Source organism: Megascapheus bottae, chromosome 2, assembly GCF_031878675.1.
Source record: "Megascapheus bottae isolate mThoBot1 chromosome 2, mThoBot2.hap1, whole genome shotgun sequence".
Taxonomy (NCBI): domain Eukaryota; kingdom Metazoa; phylum Chordata; class Mammalia; order Rodentia; family Geomyidae; genus Megascapheus; species Megascapheus bottae.
The window spans coordinates 79,580,192-79,586,191 of NC_143510.1; positions in this window are offsets into that span (position 1 = coordinate 79,580,192).

Sequence of the window (6,000 nt, forward strand, 5' to 3'; positions counted from 1 at the left end):
TGAGAAGGCAGAGAATGGCAGAAAGGAGTCTTGTAAACCACAGAGAATTCCTTTTTCTTCCCTACATAGCCAACCACATAATGCCACAAGCTAAAATAAAATTAAAGGGAGAGAGAAAAGAGTGCAACCAAACTGATTAGGTGCTGGTATGCAGTTTAGAAAATCAGTTTAACTGAAGGTGTGCGTGTGTGTGTGTGTGTGTGTGTGTGTGCGTGTGTGTGTGTGCATGTGTGTGTGTGTGTGTGTGTGTGTGTGTGTGTGTTTGCAATGTTTGGTGGTAGTTCCTGTTATTGAATTTGAAATTCGTCTCTTCAGATAAAATCCTCTTCATCACTCTGCCACCCTCTGTCCTACCTTCAAGTCATTGTGGTTCTGAATCAATAGCCTCTTAATTGTGTCTCTTACCTCTATGGCTGGATTCAGCACGATGCTCACCTGATATCAGCTACAATTATAGGAGAGCCGAGAGGAATCTTAACCAAAAGCAGAGTCTTTGGGGTCTGTTACATTTGTTTTCCATTCTAGATCTATTAATTATGAGTTATCTATGACTTTGGACCAGTGTTGAACCTCTCTGAGCTTCTTTTTTTCCATTTGTGAAATGGATAAAATATCTACCTTCTACTAAAATTATGAGGAGGCGTGGCTAACTCCCCCTCATGCTGCTATAACAAAATGCCTCAGGGTGGTGAATTTGTAAAGAAAACGTATTTATTTTGGCTCAAAAAGAAGCTTAAAGAAGCAGAAAAGATTAAGGTGGCTTCAGTTTGGTTTCTAATGAGGGACTTCAAAATATGTTATAATAGGAAAAAGAGAAAACAGTAAGAAAGCAAGGATGAAAAAAAAACAAAAGGAGCCCATTGACTTCTTCTCTCTCTTCCTTCTTTCCTTTCTTTCTCCTATTAAATTTCAATGTTACAAATGATGGTGGTTCTATTTTAGAAAGAAGTAAATGAGGAGTAAAAAAACACATAAAATTAAGGGTGTCCCATGCATCTGGTTACTGTGGCTGTGAGCAAAGAAATAGTCTGTGGACATGGCTATTTTTCCTGTTTCTTGATTCTGATTAGTTTCCAAATGCTAAAGAGAGAAACACATACATGCACACACACACACACACACACACACACACACACACACACATGTCTAAGTGTGTGATTCCATTTATAGGTGGTTCCCAATGGTTCATCTGACAAGTTTCCGACTTCACAATGGTAGAAAAATAAGACACACTCAATGAAAACTATCATTCGAATTTTAAATATGGATTTTTTTCCCTGAGCCAGCAGTATGTTCTATGATTCTTTCATAATATTCAGGGCTGCAGCAACAAGCCATAGTCCCAGCAATCTCATGAAAATAACATGAAAATAATAACCAGTGCTCTCCAGTGCACTGCAATATTCAATGGGATAGTTATGTTAAAGATTAAGTTTGACTTATGGTATTTTCACCTTACAATGAGTTTTGGTGATGTAACTCCTTCATAACATTAAGCTTTTGTCATATACATGCTAACTGATAGTCTTAGGCATTTCATTACAGCAATGTAAGATGGATTGAAACACATTTCTTACAAAACCTTCATAATTATAGTGCAAAGTAGAAATTATACTCATTTGACAAATGGAAACAACAAGCTCAGAGATGTCCAGAACTTGTTCAAAGCCACATATAACTCAAAAGCAATACATCTGGAATAGAATGCCAAATTTTAACAGACCCCTTATCTATTACATAGTTGAGTTCTCAAAATGTGTGTAAATCACTTCAATTAAATTGCCAGAAATCAAATTTGAACAGTCTCAAACATAAAATGGAGATGTGTTCACTTAGGAAATCAGAAAGTCCAGACCTTAAGCAGAATCCCTAGATGTCTAGTTCTTCACATCCATATCTCTTCCTTTTTTGTCAGTCCTGGGGCTTGAACTCAGGGCCTGAATACTATCTTTGAGCTTTTTCAAGGCTAGAGCTCTACCACTTGAGCCACAGCAATATTTCTGACTTTTTCTATGTACATGGTACCAAGGAATCAAACCCAGGTCTTCATGCATGCTAGGCAAGCACTCTATCACTAGGCCAAACTCCCAGCCCCCATATCTCTTCTTTTCCCTTCTCTGGTTCCCTACCATGTCCTTACTCAAGCAGGCTTTCTCCATGTTTCTTTGGGACTTACTCCTACTTGCATAGTCACTCTTGAATGCAGAGATTATCTTTCTCAATAATTCTCTAAATATCTTTACTAGGAGTCTTGTCCCTACTTATATTATACATACTACCTATGATCAAAGGATGTGTTGCTCTGATGGCCCAGGTACAAGAGCCAGAGGTACTGTCACTCCCCAAACCTCCTGTCTTCAATCTGCAAAAAAAAAATGTGTTTCTCCAAAGATAACTAAGTTCTTCAAGTAAGTAAGTTCTTCAACTAAGTTCTTCTCTTGTGAAAACCAGAGAGGTCTATTGTCACAGGGCAAGAAATAGATATTATGATCTGTATCAAACAGATGAGCAAGTGCAATGGTGAAGAGATTGAGTGATCTGCTCAAGGTCTCCCAACTGGCAAATGACAGAGCCAGTGCTTGAGCTGACATCTTGCAATGTCAAGGAATTCACCATTTTCCAGTGGTAGAAGTTGGCATTGAATGAAGCAGGTACCCTGGACATGCAGTTTAAAGTCATTTAAGTTAAGAAAACCTTCCTTGGTTTGTTCTAATAAACAACATGCATTGCCTATTTCTCTTTTTACTAACTTAAATCCATTTTTCTTTACTTCCTTCTGAGTGGGTAATGGTTTATATCTATACTTCTTGGCAGGCAAGACCTGAATATCAACAAATTCTTGCTAGGAAATTTGGGGCAATAATATTTTTCCATTTCCAACTTTACAAAGAAAAGGAAGTAAAAAGATTTTTTTCTTGGCACTGTCAGCCTTGTCAAGCTGAAAAGTGCAGAAATGTAAGTGTGGCACTCAGGGGTCCACGGCAGTGATAGATTTTTTTAAAAACTTATTTCTACATTTGTGTTAAGGTCAGTGTATTCATTTCACAGTAGGGAAGGATGAATTTTGACATTTTTATAAGGGTGATTGATTGGTTTGTGTCCATTTGTGGGATTCTACATGGCAAGAGGCCATAGCTAATGGAAGCGAAGAAAAACAAAGAATAAAAAAATTGACTGTTTTGGTTGGAAATCTGCCTATCACCATTTTGGAAGATGCTCAGAATAATGTTGACTACAGACACAAATCAAAGGAGAAGATAGAAAACTTTCTGGACATACATTAATTAAAGTACAAAGGCTGGGGTATAGCTATCGACAGGAATTTTACATGCATTATAGATCCTAGCTGCCTCAAGAAAGGGTTATCCATCACTGCCCCCACCCTGCTGGGTTGTTACTCTTCCCCACAAGCCTTGTGTGTTTCTGGAGAAAACACAGATTGAAAGAATAAGTCCTCATAAAAGAGCATGAGGACTCTGTCTAGAAATATCTTGCTTCATACGCAGAAGTCTCTTTCAGAAGCTGGACTTCAACAGAATTTCCTTTGGGAGCAGGTGGAGGCTTTGTGAGCCCCCAGAATTACTGTGAAGGTTGCTTCAGCTTCCTCATAGTGATCCTCAGAGTACTTTTGATAGCTCATTTTATAACTCGTAGCTCTATGTTTGATAAAGGAAATCTTATCTGTTCATCACGACATTGTCTTTGCAGAGTATCAGTCATGAACAGGATATTCAAGAAAGTGCTGGATGAATAAACCACGTTTCAAACTCTGGTTTGTGTCTGAGTTGTGTCATGAATGCTAAGTCCTTTATTTTTATTTAAAGAGTTGTCCTAATAGATTACCATCAGGGAACTATAAACTTTAACCAAGGAACAATCCTTGAAAATAGGAAAATATTCAGCTGTATTTCCACATCTTCTTTTCTGATTACTGTGATGATGGCACTGCCTAACCAGAAGAAAGAAGGAAAGAGGTCTTAAGAATGTGTGGACAGCAGGCTTTGGGGTCAGAAGACTACTGTAAAAATATAAGCACTGGTCACTCCCAAAGTCATAATACCAACCGGTTGAACGATGAGAAACCCCAGTTTAAATATTTCATGGTTACACTAATTCTTTCATGGGGCCCAGAGTTGGAAATCAGGCAAGTCCCTTAACTCCACAGAAAGTTCTTCACCAGTCATATTTCTCAAAGATTTGCCCACAAGGGTAGTCTCAGACACAGCACTTCGCCTGCTTGCAGGATTTTTTTAACCAAGAAACAAACATATTGATGTGTATGGATGTTCGTCCATGGGAGATCAGGGTTTGGATCTGGATTTGGCTTCCTCCGTTATAATATTTCCCATGTCATTCTTCTGCTTTCAGAATTGGAAGGGCAAGTTAGAATATGAGACAACCAATCTAAGAGGTGATTTGTGGGCACAAAATGGCCCTGTGGAGATGCATGCACTTCTCTGAGGTGATGAGCTTGCTTGAGGGATATCCAGGAAGTGCATTCTTGCTTCACATACATCTTACCATGAGGTGTGAAGAGAGCTGAAATGATGTGATGTGAAATGGGTGGGAAATTCCTGGAAACTGCAAGGAGGCATGGAGTAGAGTCACTATTGACAGTTTACCTGAATTGTGCGTAACATTCCACTGTATGACATTCCGGAGATAAAGCCTTTGGAAACTTTTAGTCTGCATTTTGTCACTCGGACTCTACTAGTAGACAAGGGACCAAAGCATTTCTGCAACTTACCACATATGTCATGGAGCTTCCTCTACAGCTGATTTCAGCCCTTTCTACAAAACCCCTACCAAATCACATCACTCCCTTCCAAGTCTCCATTCTAACTTCTTACATTTCAACCAGTCTTAAAAGGCACCTGTAGACAAAGATGATCACAGAGTCTACATAGACAGTGTCCTATTGCTGAACCTTCTTCTCTTACCATCATGAATATAAATAACAATTTTCTAGCCAGATCTGACCACAGGGTCAGACAGCTGCCAGTTGATCAAGCCAACTGAATGGCAGACTGCCTCTGCCTTGGGCCCTAAATGACGGGTTGGAAAATATGGCCATTTCAAAGCACCTTTGGGGTTTGTATCAATAACCTCTTACAAGCTCCCATCTGAAGTTTGGGGACTGTGTTCTCCTACTCCCTTGTAAATCATCATTTAGAACAAAATGTGTCCCCAGTTCAGTGTACAACTGCCTTCTGCCCTTTTCTAAAATTGCCCTTTTCAAAATTCAGGAGATGGTTTAATTGCACATATATTCTTCAAAGGTCTAGCCCTACTTTCTATTTTTAAAACAGCTCAATAATTTAATTGTTTACTTATATTTATAAAACCAACAAAGCAGTATATAGTTATGGTATGTGACCTGATGTTTTGATATATATCTACCTGGTGGAGTGTCAGAGTCATTCTAATTAACATATTCACTGGCTCATAGATCTCATACAGAATACAAAAAAATCTGTCTGAATACCATTTTATTCGTCTTGACAATAGGAGACCAGCTTTGGCTTTAGGGCATGGAGTGAGACCCAAGTGTTATCTTCATGCTACTTGCAGATGGTGAAAGAACTTAGGTCAGAATGGCTCTAAGGCTGTTAACTTAAATCTAATCAGTACAGCTAAAACTCACCTTGTGATCTCTTGAACTCACCTTATGATCTCTTGAATTTACACCTCCTATCGTTACTGAAATAGTCTATCTTTTGACCAATATCTCATCAACTCTTTTCTGGCATATCCACTATCCCTCTGTCTATAGCCGTGAGTTCAGTCTGTTTAGGTTTGACATCTAAGTGAGATCAGCATTTGCCTTCCTTGTCTGGATTATTTCACTTAGCAAAATACCTTCCAGATTCATCTACGTTGCGGTGAATCACAGGATCCTCTTTTTTAAGGCTGAATAGTTTTCTGTTCTGAGTGTTAATACATGGCATTTTCTTCATCCATGAATCCACCTATAGACATTTACATGGACACCTTGTCTTC